Source organism: Ornithodoros turicata, chromosome 10 (assembly GCF_037126465.1).
Source record: "Ornithodoros turicata isolate Travis chromosome 10, ASM3712646v1, whole genome shotgun sequence".
Classification (NCBI taxonomy): domain Eukaryota; kingdom Metazoa; phylum Arthropoda; class Arachnida; order Ixodida; family Argasidae; genus Ornithodoros; species Ornithodoros turicata.
This window is the reverse complement of record NC_088210.1, coordinates 29,554,741-29,569,574: the sequence shown is the minus strand read 5'-3', so window position 1 is coordinate 29,569,574 and position 14,834 is coordinate 29,554,741.

Genomic DNA, 14,834 nt, shown 5'->3' with positions numbered 1-14,834 from the left:
CTGTCGGCGATCCGTCCAGCCTGCTCATCGTCGGTTGAGAGAAAGTTGCCTGGGCCACTCTGGTCTCCGCTTATATCTCTTTGGTCGGCATGAGAAAACATTCCCTCTTTGTTGGGTGCGAGAAACTGTGGCAGTGTCTTCGAGCGAATAATGTCTCTCGGACGGGTCCCCCAAACAAGGAAAGACGACACCTTCGTGGAACTGAGGGCCATCTGCAGCCCGTCCCGGCGCCGAAACGTCTTCCACGAGGACTTGCGCAGACCTGTGTTACACGTACACTTTTTTTCTGCTACAGTGTAGGAACCTAACAATGTTTAGGGGTGCTGATAGTCTGACGACAGCAATACTATACATTCGAAATTTACGTACGCGTACGAATAGCGGAGGAAGTGTGTAGAAAGAGTGATGTCCTGGATGGCTTCGCAAATATTCAAACACAACACTGAAGCTTTCTTATCTTGTCCGAGCTTTCGCATGGAGGGCCACGCAATGTTTACGAATACGTACGCTGGGCGAAACGTATAGTGCAAGTTACCGTGACTTCTATCTTTCCATCCTGTCGCATTCCTGATGAAACCAACGTGAGCCATAGTGAGCCATAGACCTTCACAGCCACAGCTGAGAGAGCCGGTCGCATTATGAGGCCGGACCTTTATGAGCGCAACTCCGAAGGTCGGCTTCACAACTGCGCACCTGAGCGCTATGTGGGGCCGCCTTTACAAGACAGTAATGTGGAGTAACGTTTTTTTTTTCTTCTTCTTGCGCGTTTTCTGAGTTTCTACGCAACACATCTTTCATGATGTGTCCAACATAAGTAAACTGGCTTGTATAGTCTAATAAAAGTCAGTAACTGCTAATTAAAGCTTTGCCGAAAAACGTAATTTTAATCTCTTCGGGAGCGTTCCCACACACCATTAGCCCCTTCCGGGACAAAATGCACGGCAGGTTACGCGTCGGGATTAGTTGCACAGCTGGGGAGTAAAGTTCGGTGTTAAAGGACCAAAATGGGGAGTAATTGTGATCTAGGGGACTAGAAGCTGCAGTTATTCTCCAATGCACTTCATTTACTCTTAGGATAGAAAGTGAAGTATCTCAAGGAAAAAACGCATGCATACGTGATGGCTTAGAATACTCGACTCGATTTGCAGACGCGTGTTCACTTATTCTTGTCTGAGCGGAGAGCTTCAGATTGCTTATTATGCATGCATGCATGACCTGCACTCTCACGTTCAATCAGCTTAGTAATCTTTATTCGCACCTTTCTTCATGGAGAACTTCATGGAGAATTCATTCCAATTTACTGCAAATTGCATTTCGCGGTGCTCTGTAAGCTGTCACGCACAGGCACAAAAACACACAGGCGAAAAGCGGGCGCTGCATTTCTCAACACGAAGAGCACTCAGACTTTATAGGGACCATAAAACGACGCGATATAAAACCGGGCACGACCTATCCCCACTTACAATGGCCGTATTTTCCAAGACGCTACCCACAATGATATAAATACGTGTTGCGCGGTGGCGCCCAAAATAATAATAACGTCGAGAAACGCCCGCATAACGCCGAAGACTGTTCTCTCTTTTCTTTTTTTTTCAACATTACTCGAGTTCCTGCTTTCTCAAATGAAAGCAAGACAGAACAGGAGAGCTGAGTGCAGAATCGATATCACCTACCGGCGGACAAGACGCTACGCTCCACACTAGGTGGCGGTGATCGAAGGGAGCGCGCCAGCCTATGAGAAAGCATGCTGTTCGTCACGTGGTATCAGCAGGCGCGCCACAACATGGATGCGGAAGAAATCGTTAGTCATGGCGGTTCGTGTCGTCTGGAAGCATACACCGGGATAAGCCGGTTGGCAACTTGCACGAAGGTTTACACTGGCTCGAACGGATTCAGACGAGGTGAGCTTGATCTTTTGTTTCGAGCTTTCTGCTTTTGCTGCGTTTTTATATCCGTGATCGAGAGTTAATTTGGAGGATTTTAAAATTGAAATAGAATTGTGAGCGAAAAAAAAAAACACACACACACACACAGAGAAAAAGCTATCCACGCAAGTGAAGAGAGGGCTAAGTTCGATTTTCAGCAGGTAGTCGTAGCTGGGAGCCGACGTCTCTTTGCGTTTTTTCACCATGGACTGTATCGGAAAGCAGTGCTCGAGTGTTCGAAAAGTTCGCCATCTGTGTTCATATCTTTCTGACGTGACGGCGTTAAGGTACCTCGATCTTCCGCATTACTGCACAACCTACATCGTTAGTGGGTTAAATTCGTGCGCCACACGGACTTTTATTGTGCGGTTCGTCGCAAATGGTATTGTGCGGTTTGAAGCACACAAGCGGTGACAGCATCTGGGAACAGAGAAAGAGCACTTGCAAATGAAAGATCTGGTGAAAAATACTGCCACAAACGTTGCTCTGTTTGCACGAAATTTACACTGTAAGAACACTGTAAGAACTACATTTGGAGAAATTTCAGCTTCTCACTCTCGTAGATTGTAATTACTCCCCATTTGCGTCCCTTAACCCTGAAGTTTAACCCAGCACTGCATATACTCCATGAAGTTCGCATAAACGGCCGCGCATTTAGTCCCAAAAGAGATTAATGGTTGTGGCAATGCATCCGGTCGTCAAAAGTAAAAATTACTCCCTTTTTATCTTAGAGTGTAGTTCATTCCGCGGCTTGCGCCTCTTTGATCTCTCCACAACTTGCGATATGTCTAGAACACATGCAGCGAGAGCACGGTAAATTGATGTTATTCTTTCTTTTTTTTTTTTTTCTTTCTTACTCACATCAGGTCAATTTATGATGAAACTACCCCGAGGTGCAATGTTAGTTCACACGGGCACATTAACGCTTTTGTTGTCATTCACCCCTTGTCCATCTTTAGAAATTATGATACATAAAGATGGATACGTTTAATATCTACACCATGATTATTGCGTACTAGGAGCCTCTTTTTATATTCTTTCCTCAGCTTAAATTCGCCCAGATTTGACCCAAACTGACGTGAGATTTACCGCGACTTCGGTGAAGTTGTTTTTCAAAATCACCCAATGCCCTCACTTACTTACTCATCTCAGAAAGCTTCTGTTGCGTAGATTAACTTCATCAAGATACAGAGGGCACAAAACAAACATTGTCTTCCGCCTCTTATTGCAGAGGGAATAATTGCCGGGCTTCAGCATCCTTATAGAATAAAGCCTTATCCCTTTGCCATATAACGAATAATTCGTTATAGAGGTTAGTCGAAAGGTGATAGAGCGTTCCACGGCAATATAGGTTCCCTAGAAACTGAGTCGGTGTTTGCCCAAAATATTAACCCCTATAGTAGCGGACTGTGCACAATTTAATGGCCACTCTCACGAGAAACGCTGACGCCCATCGCTATGAACGGTTCGCCACCTGCGCGTGAATCAATAAATTATCTCCTACTCGTGGGTAGACAGAACAAAAAAGACAACGCACTGCGAATACGGAACCGTATTTCAGAGCGCCCAGTAAAGCTGCGAATAAAAGAGATAAAAAAATCAAAGTAGGAACTGAAAGAGCAGAATGAAGAGCAGAAGAACCGGAATGAGCGGAACACATATTAAAAGATATACTTATGTTTCCAGCTGACCAAAAATGTTGTCCTCATCTTGAACTTTCACATCGTTATCGTTATATAAATAGGGTGTTCAAAATTAAGCTTTCACGAGCGCTACGCAAACACAGCGATGACAGGAAACCGGATGATAACTTAACGCTACTTGTGTAAGAAACAGGTGCTGCTACTTATGTAGCACCGGTTTCTTACTCAAGGAACAGAAAAAGTAGCACCAGTTTTCTTTTGTTCGCCTATTTATAAAGTGCTAATGAAAGCTTAATTTTGAACACCCTGTATATGTTTGCGCACTTCAAAGCCGCTTTGGTAGACTCGCGTCGGGGAGGTACCCGGGTTCGAATCCCGGTGCCGGCTGTGCTCTCTAGGGTTCTTCTTGGGTTTTCCTCGGACGGTGTCAGACATATGTCGGCACAGTTCCCTTAGAAGTCGGCCCAGGACGCACACTCCCCCAGAGCGTAAGTCGTGACGTTGCCCACCTCTCGTGGGGCAGACGACGACGCGCTCTTTGAATAGAACCACCATCACCGCGCGTTTGAATGCATTTTTTTTTTTTTTTTTAGCCAGCGTGTTCGAACTGTATTTATATACGGCGCGTTTTCATCCAGAGCTCAGGCCGATGAAAATAATAATGATTATATTATAATTAAAAAGTAGTGTTCAGCCCTTAGAAAGGACTGAGAGTAATACAGCATCGCTAGCAAGGGGGGTGGGGGATATACGTTTATTTCGGAAAGGTCAGCTTGACCGGACGTCGGCCTGCTATTCCTAAAGGACCAAAGATGATGATACTCTAAAATCTGATGCACGTGTTGCTAAGGGGGGGGGGGGGAGGTTGCAAAGGAGCACGTTTACAGAACGCTTTCGAGATCAGCCTCTAAGAAGGACACACCATTTTTTGGGAAACAAATGTAAACGTAAAATCTATGGAAATCGCATAAGCGCTGACGCACTAATCAAGAATAAAACGTAAATGCACCTTTTTACAGCGCAGACGGCATCAGCCAACACTGCGCGACTGTAGCTGTGCTCAACTCAACCCCATTTGTTATTCCTAATGGCGCTCTGTGTTCGGATGACAGCTGCGAGACGGAAACTACACGACCTATTGTTCGATATGCAACCGCCAGAGGGGATAGACAGTTGCATTCCATCTCAATCAGGTTAATTTATTCGTGTTATGTCAAACTCGGGTGCTTAATCGGCACATAAACGTTAATGTCAACACGGAACTCGCAGTCTATATAGCGAGGGTTATTTTTGAGGGGAGGTCATTAAAATAAAACTGCTAACCAAACCAAACGGGGCAGGTCTTGCAGACAAGTATGTACTCGTTAATGATATTGTCGTAAGGAGTGTCTGTGTGCCTTGGAAACGGAATTGTTCGATCGCTTTGTCGTTTGCGCGAACGGCGCAAAGCATTGTTCAAGAATATCACGGTTAGAGTAACATCTCAACAACAAAAAACAGTGGAAGGAGAATCGCTTATTTGGTCTTTAAAGTCTTTGTTTGGTCTTTGGGTTCGGAAACCAGATAATGTAGTTCCTAGTTCACAATGAGATTTCTGTGCGTTTTTATTGGGCTCGCATATACTAACAGTTGAACTGTGACTGGGCGCCAGACAACAAAAGCCTTGTAATTCATTGAGATTAACGACACACATGTCGCATTACCGGGATTGAGTTTTTCCCCGGCATAGGCTGCAGGAGTGAAAGGGTAACATCGTCACGTCGCACGAGGCTTGATTCAGTACTGGACGAGAACCCGCTGGAATTGCGGGTTGTTTCCGTGACAGAGAGACGTCAAGCACCCTGTTGTATGCTTACAGGATGTTCATAACCATATGCTATGCGACCTACAGCAACCGATATAGTTTAATCATAGGAGGCCGTTTTGTTGAGTCAAGCGATGGAGCAGATGGAGAACGTGCTTCCGAGGCAAACGTACATTCAATGTGTACCTTGCTGGATAGAAAACGCTGTTCCATTTTCTTAGCAATAGACGTTTAATTACGCAGGAGTAAGGAACGGAAAGAATCCTCTAAGCTGGCAATCCTTAAGTCCGTGGTATGTGCATTATGAAAGCCGTCGCCTAATCCCTTCGAGTACTTGACAGGGAACCCGAAAAGAGCAAGATAGAAATTTATTAACAAGTTCGACCAGCTGTCACACAGTCTTGAAAAGGTCTAGGATTTCATTGGGGACGACTAGTAGTATCTATTCAGTTGAGTGTCACAAACGTCATGTACTAATATACATTGCGCCGCCTCTACACTCTTAACTCCGTACCCTTTAGTAAAGGGTAAAAAATCGCAATATTTTACCCTCTATTTCAGAAGCTACCAGGTACCCTCTGAGCGACCCCTTTTATAAAAGTTACAAGGAAACCCACTAATTAGAGGTTACGGCCTTCAATCCAGCACCTGCCCGTAAAGGTTACGCCAACGTGCGGCTTTTTATACAGGATGTTCATTTTTATTCGCAACAGAGTAGCGCTCATTTGGCAGGTGGGTTATGTGAATCTTTGCTAATTAGTCGATACGTAGTTACAAACACATGCGTCAGGAAATGTCGGAAATGTTTGTAACTACGGATGGGTTAATTTGCGAAAATTAACATAACCCACCTGTCAAATGAGCGCTGGTGTGATTCGAATAAAAACAAACACCCTGTGCGTGGGATATGGACAGACATTTACAGAACACACCAAGGTACCAAAATGAACCAGCAGAAAAGGAGATCTTGAACATATGTATATTACAAAAACAGAAGTCTGTCGAGAGGTGACACATTGTGCACAAGTGCGATTCTGGTGTGAGGAGAAACCATGGTCGCTTTACCATGTATGTGGAAAAAAGAACTATCTTCTAAGTGAGAAGCAATGCATAAAAGTGCGAGGAAGCTAGCGAGTCAAAACAACTGACCTATGTTTGCTAAGCTGAACACACCCAACGAAATGGAGAATTGCAGCAGAAAAAAAATTTATTCCACATTCGTGTTGCAGAGGCGAGCGCAAATGGCAATACAGTATTACATAAAACGCACACAACCTTGAGGAATATGAGTGTACAGTAACGCAGGAGACACTACATTACTGCGTTATCAGCGTTGGAGGCGCTCTGGGACGAGTTTGTGAGGTACTGCATTGCGCTGGTGACGGTATGTGAACCTGCATGTGGGATCCTGGGAACAAAAGTTTGGGCAATGAGAGTAACATTTACGGAACCATTCAAATCCGTACAAAGCACAAGGTACAAAGCAGCATAAATGCGGGAAGGCGTTCACTCCGCGATTGAGTCTTAGAATATCGTAAGAATACAACAAGTAGGAAGCTGCGAATTATATATCTCGATGCATATATCCGCAGCTCGCAAAATGCACGCCGGTGTATTGACTTGGCGACCAAGTAAGAGCAGAAAAGTAGCAAGCGTAAGTGGCGTTCATATGCAGGACCGCAAAACGCTTGCCATAATCACAACAAACCTGCGCTAAGAGCTCTTGCTATCAAAATAACGCACGTACCTAGCACAAAATGTACACTTACCCAGTGTATGAAGTGTGTGAATTAGGGCTGCGGTGGTGACGTTCGTTTTCGGTTATATATTCTTTGCAATCTTCGCACTCACTATACTTTCCCCTGAGAACACCGAAAATATACTTGTTTGCTAGCGACATCTAGCTTTTCCGTTGTTCCTGACGATACTATGATAAACGCGAGGAAAACCACTCATTAAAACAGATTACACTTGTTAACGGACGGACAACGAGCGTTAAGCGTTTCAAGGAAACCGCTCTCAGTGTGGATAGACCTAGACCAGGCTCGGCTACGCAGCGAAATCGGAAATCTTGGTGGTTGCGGCATTGACAATTGTTTTCCACCCTTTAGAAAGAAACATACTATCAGTATTTCAGACTGCGAACATATAATCTGTGTTCATACAGCATTGATAACATGTAGTTGACGTATAGGTGACGCTGAAACAGATAAAAAATAACAGCGTAGATTCGCAACTGTCGTCTCGAATGGGAGGCTGAAACGCGGCATTATGCTGAAAAACAAAAGGAAAAGAAACGATAAGAAACTAACACAGAGATTATCGTTGGAGATTTCGCTTAGAAGTTACAGTGTCGGAGTAGAGGGTACATTTATAAGTTACAACAAGCTGTTTTTGTTTTTTCCGAGATGTAACTTCTATTCGTGTTGTAAAGACATGACCTTGGTCGCTTTTAACCTCTAAATATACGTTACAGTGGTGTAACCTATAAGAAATCTCGAAATCTACGTCTATATAGAAGTTACATGTTTCTAAAAGTTACAATAAAAGGTACGGGTTTAAGAGTGTAATCCTTCCTTTGGTGTGTGTGTGTGCTTAAATTCCATGCTTGGCGAAGCAGCTGAGAAAGGAATCGAAGCTCAGCGAAAGAACCTGGAAGATATAAGAACCTACCTCCACGGGCTCTGAGAGCTAGAAATAAACAAATCAAAAACAAAACATCGAATGTGTTTTCGGGAAAAGAGAGGCTTCGTTAAGATCATCTGCTAGTGGGCAGCTGCGTTTCATAGGATGCTATTACGACACTTTGCCTTCTCTCTTTGTTCAACTAGACGCGTCGCAGATGTTCAGAAGGGTGCTTTCTGCTTTCCTGCTCCGATGACTTAATCGGCGTGCTTCTCGTTTTAAAATATCGCGCACCAGACCGTTCAATAGAAAGTCAACCTTACTGGATTGAAAATGTAGTCGTTGAGTATTGCTCGCAATATTTGCGGAGTTAACAATCTCCTGCTTTTCTGGTAAGTACTTGTATTCCGCTTATTTTTAACTTCGTATTATCACTAATACGATGAGAGCTTGTCTTGCTCACAGTTCGAATGGCCTGTCACTTCGAACAACAACGACGGACACATGATTGTAAGGATGACAAGAGGGTTTTCGACACAGGGATGCGCTATACCTAGTTAGATTTTGTGTCATTATATAATGGAGATGGGAATCAAGTGGACGGAGCGTGTCCTGTAGTCAGCTCGGTGGCCGACCGGATAAACTACTATCCCCATCTGTTAGACGCACCCGCGTGTGTGATATCTCATTTGCGTGTGAGTGTGCCTCATCTTTTTCATCGCATCCCACTCATATATTAACCCACATGCACTGAGGTATGGTACCGTAATTGTTGCTCTTGTTGCTCTTCTTTTTTTTTACATTCAAACTCAACTCACTCTCTTTGCCTTTTTATTCTGTACCGGAATGCAAATTTATGAAAAAGGATACTGAAATACTTTCCCAAAGTCCGGATGCAAATAACACTACACTGATGCTTTGCAGCTTTTCACAATACAGTGAACCCTCGTTAATATGACCCCCGATAATCTGACATACGCGCTTTACGACCATACTCTTGGGGAACAATGCTGTGAAACCCCTCTAAATCACCCCGTTAATATGACAATTCCGCATTATGACCAAAATTTTCGGGAACGACCATGGTCATAATAACGAGAGTTCACTGTATATACTGCCCTTTTTTTTTTTCTTCTTCTTCTTTACTTCACAGATAAACTCGCATGACTTGGCATCCTCATCAGGGTCAATGTTTTCGTACTTTATTTTTTTTTAATATTTTTTTCACGAACTAGCCGCATTCCATCACAAAGTAGAATCATGTGCCGAAAATGACGCGTTTTGCATATATTTATTTCGTCAAGGTCACTCTGTAGAATTTTCGTTTCATTTAGTAGAAGCTTCAATAGGGCATTCTACACATCCGCTAACGGCAAATCCGGACGATTCGTTTGCATGAAACAAGGGGCCTTCCCGCATGTTTATGAGGCCCGAACCTACGGCATGCCAGGCATCTTTGCGGCTCGCTCGAAGGTTCCCCGCTGTAATTAGTGTAATGAGCACGGAAGGGTCAAGCAACAGTGGTATATGAAGTGAGGAGCTCCTGATGAGAGGCGAAATATGCGGGGACTAAACAAGAAGATGGGACGCTATACAATCCGCCGTATACCAGAATAGAGATATATCGCTTCAGAGGGGTGCGTCGGCTTATGCAGAGCGCAAAACTTAATGCTAAAGGACAGTTCATTACTCACAGTACATAATGTTATATATAACGGGCTGTCTTTTGTCTTTCCGCGGCGCAGTGCAATTATGAAGACATGCCGCAGACGAGTTCCGGAAAGGACGACTAGTTTAGTGGTATTGTGCCTATGAAGAATGGTTATTGTTCGAAGACTTTCTTTCACCTATACACTCTTAAAACATAACTTCACCGCACAGCACGCTGTGCGCCAACCATTGCCAAGAATGATAGGGTTATCGATTCTGATTCGAAGGGAGAGGTGGGCGTACGCCTTTGCCACAAAAAGGCGTACGCCCACCTTTCTCTTTGACTATCAATCTGGGCAATGGTTGGTGCACAGCGTGCTATGCGGTGAAGTTCTGTTTTTAGAGTGTAGTGTTGCGCGTTTATGCTTCGATTTTAATCTGATCTCAAAATGCCACTAGTAGGTTCAGAGGCTTTGTCCGACATGCACTCTTAAAAATGAACTTCACAGCATAGCACGCTCCTAACCAACCGTCATCTCGAACGATATCATGACCTGCCCCGACTCGTTGAAAACAGCAGGCGTACGCCTTTTATTTTGTGACACTTGCGCTGCTCATAATTGTCACACAAAAAGGCGTACGCCTCCCGTTTTCATCAAATCAGAGCAGATAGCGATCACTGGAGATGATGGTTGGCTAGGAGCGTGCTATGCGGTAAAGTTCACTTCTAAGGGTTTTGGGTCCGATCTCTTTTTCATTCCGCTCCGATTAAAGAGGCTATGTTACCGTCTTCATCCAGACGATTACAGGCTCAACACTCAACTCGTCGTACAGACTGTTCCGTCTAGAACTCGTTGAGCGGTGCAAATAGTCCCTATAAACTTCGCCTAAACTGGCCTAACTTCGCCTGGACTTCCTTGTACTCAGTACCGAAAGAGACAGTGCCGTTGCAGTGCATGTATAGCCTGCAAAAGGACTAAAGTGGCTCATTTTCTCTTCTTAAAGTGCAGCCTATGACAATCTACAGTTTAGAAGTAGCAAGAAAACTACCTCTACCGAAGAGACAGAAGCGTCAGTATTTTTGCGCACGCCATCACGAGCGTAACAATAAAACTGCAAAACGTGAACGAGGTGGACGCAACAAACACGCCACCATGCGTTTCAGTGGCGAAGCAACAGCACGCACAAACACGCAAAGTGCGAATCAATATGTGCTGGCGATGTAGACAGAGTCCCCGAAGGGAAAAGTGGCCTTTCACTCCTTCTCTACGAACAAGCGGAAAATCAAACACGCGCGTTACGACCCCATGCAAAAGCAAATACAAAAAATGGAAAGGGAAAGAAAGTGTGCGAAAGGCGAAAACTACAGCCAATTACGTTGCACCAAACAACTCGGGGAAAAGGGTGCTGGCGCCGGAATTCGAACCCAGTACCATGCTCCGTAACAAGCTCCATGACGGCATAGCGTAATACGGAAATGGCTGTGGCTTTGGCTATTTTAATAGCTCTGATTCAGCATGCAGACTATCTAATAATAAAGAAACCTTCTGCAGAGCGCGCTCCGTCCACTCTGACCCTCTTCCTCCTGAGCCTCTGCTAAACGGGGTTTTAAGCCAAGAGAGCGTTGCGTGAGCACGTGATGTGTGCACGTTGCATGCAACAGGTGGCGCTTGCTTTGCTGCAGGTGGCGCTTTATTTTTGAAGCGTGATCTGGGCAAGCTTACGCTTGTCCCATCCTACAGTTGGCAATACAAGACCTCTGGGTGTAACTGAATGTTCCTTTCCGGTAAGAGCCGTCTTCCGATCCAGTTGTCTGCAGCCTTGAAAATATTAATTACGGTGCAGGTGGGTCGAACAGGAGAAAAGGGTGGAGAGCGCGAGAAGCACTCCGACTTGCGGGTAGGAGCGCGGGAGCGCTACACTCCGCAAAAGATGTCCCGTTTCTTAAAAAAGGAGCGCGTTCCATGCGTTCCGCTCCTTGCATATTGCAGAGCGCGAAGTTCTTCGCTAAGTTGCTCTTGAACAAAATTGGACGTTTGCACGCGGGAGCGACGCATCGTCCCTTCTTATAAAGCATGTATATCTCAGGTATGATCAAAATATACGGGCTTGTTGTACTTCAAAGGAGATGGTGGCGCCGTATCTCGAATGAAATACGCAATAGATGGCGTCACTACAGAATACATCTTTAATTAGGCGTGCGCGGTTGACGGTTACATGGGGATGATTGCAGTCGGTATCGCAAGCATCATGATGTTTTCTATGTTAATTGCGCATAATCAGAAACTAGAAACTAATGTCATCTTCGACTCGCTCTGGAGCGATCGCTCTATCTTCTGCTGGTCGAAACGGAGCGCTCTAACAACAGCTTCAGTTGTCTCTTTCTTCCATCTTCTTTCTTCCACCTGCTTTCTTCCTCCAGCTTGGAGCGCTCTGGCTTAGGCAGGGTTCACACTAGGCAACTTTTTCCTTCCAGCAACTATATGAGCAATTTTCGAGTCGCTGGCAGTCGGCCGACATCGGCAACCTCCAGCAACTGGAGTTGCTCGGAATCGCTCCCAGACCGAAAGGTGGTGGTGGTGGTGGTGGTGGTGGTGGTGGTGGTGGTGAAACTTGAGAAGTAGCTCGTGCACCTGCCAATCAGCGAGGGGAGCGTTGCCAGCATTATTGCCACGTGACTTCCAATGGCGTGATGTGATTTCGTTCGTTGGTTCGTGGGTTCAAATCCTGCAGGTGCAGCTGAGCAAAAAACTTCAGGAAAAAAAACAGCCTCTTTTTGAAAGTAATGATGATCTTTTGGCGTAATGAACAGGCTAAGATTACACAAACAGCAGCTAAAGAAAAGACACCATCAGTTGGATTCGAACCCACATTCTCCGGTTGCAGCAAGGTTGCTTGTGGGCGGAGCTACGGAGTTGCTACGTATGAAAGCGTTCTCGAAATAGCTCATAAGATGCTGCTTCGAGTTGCTGGAAAAAGTTGCCCCGTGTGAACGCAGTACCGCCAGTTGAAGATACCATAAGAAGAAAGAAAGAATGAAATGTTGTGATGGCGTAGCAGAACAAAAGTAGCCAAAGCGCTATACCGATTATGCCACGCTGACAGCGCACTCTTGTCAATTTAGCTAGATACCGTTCAGATGATAAGAGAAATGGATTGACGAAGAGAACTACCTTCCATGGCCCTCATGTCGCGCGATGAACAACACTGAAGACATGTCGCTGTAATAGAACGGATAAAGTAAAAGGTGCAACGTACGACGACGGCGTTCTTTACATAACAGCTTAGTAAGGAGGATAAGAAAAGAAAAGGTGGAACATATTAAAGAACAGAACTTGATCTCGTAGTTTGACAGAGAACTTCAAATAATAGTTAAATTCCAATCATTGCAGACATTCGAGGTGCTCAGGGATTGAGGATGCCAAATGGAAATGCTTAAACGTAAGAAGAAGGTCTCATTATTCGAGCATAATATATATATATATATATATATATATATATATAAATGAGGTACGGTGCATCGAACGAGGGTCGCACGCATGCGTCCATGTATCCGTTTTTCGTATCATAAACAAAGCACTCAGACATTTCCAGAGCTTTAGAACTCGCTATAGCCGTACGTTTAAATTTCATTTCAATTCTGCATGCATGATTCTTGCACTTCAAAAACTCAGGACGAGTTGACGTAAAACTCGCCATTCGTTGCCGTTCAGGCCTCTCCGCATTCGAAATGAGATTTTCGAACCCGTTTTAGAGACGAGAGGATTGAGAACCGCGTGGATCTTTTATTCATTCGTGCATTGAGAACCTCGACTCCCCCCTGATCAAAGTTGCATCCGAGCTCTAACGCTTTGGCGTGTAGCCATATGTCATGCCATTATGTGATACCTGACTCCGGTTGAAACGCGATTCCTTCAGAGAACTACAGATGTGCCATGCAGATGCTAACGGTTCGATCCTTGTGGCATTAAAGCGATAGCTTTGTATTGACAACTACCGAATAGGTTTGTTCGTGGCTTTATAGGGCCAACGACCACATGACACAGCATGACCACGTGACTGCCCTGTAGGCACAATGCAGCCAATATTTGTTAGCGGATCCGGTGTCTTGTGGTGCTTTCCCTATCTGACGTGCTTTTGTTTTTGTTCTTCCCGTTTTGTTTTATAACTTTTCGTACTTTAATTCTTGTCCTTGAACACTTTCCCCGCCGTACAATGCACAATATCATACATATAAATACCTATTTTAATACACTTTATTTATTGTTTCAGAACATCACTGGCTTGCCTTTGAGAGTCAAAGTAGGAGTGCACGATTTCAAATTAATTCAGATTCACCTAAGCACAATACCTACATATAAAGCGAAATCTTCAGATGTCAGAACAAGATCTCCGAACTGTGGACGAACTGACTGCACCACTTCCTCTTGTAAACTGTCCTATTCATAAGCTGGGCGGGAATCGTTGTTAGCTGAACTGCCGATTGCGAGCATCCCTATCAGATATTATAGGGTTACAAAATTATTAGCCTTTATTTTCAGCTTACTGTTTACAAGAAGCACAACAAGGTACACACAGTGAAGCTTTCTTGGTTTATTTGCATGAAAGATAGCGTCATGTAATAAACCAAGAAAGCTTCGCCGTGTGTACCTTGTTGTGCTTACTACCCTTTGTACATCGATTCTACCCTGGGTATTTTCTGCTGTTTACAAGAAGGAAAAATGATTTGAAGTGGTCTGTTTCATGCGTGTATTGCAGAGTAACAAAGCCTGACTTGCAGTCACGTGGGTTCAAAACATCGTTCCTCCCATGTTAAAAGAAAGGAGAAAGAAACGTACACTCTTCAAAAATGAATTTCACCGCATAGCACGCTCCCAGCCAACCATCATCTCGAATGATATCGCTATCTTCCCTGATTTGTTGAGAACGGGAGGCGTACGTCTTTTTTTTGTGACAATTATGAACAGCATAAGTGTCACAAAAAAAGGCGTACGCCTCCCGTTTTCAGCAAATCTGGGCAGATAACGATATCATTCCAGATGATGATTGGCTCAAAGGGGGCTATGCGGTGAAGTTCATTTCTAAGAGTGTAGCGTTTTCCTGTGAATTCGTGACAATGCGCTCTAAAAGCAGAACTTCACCGCATAGCACGCTCTGCGCCAACCATTGCCACGAATGATAGGGTTA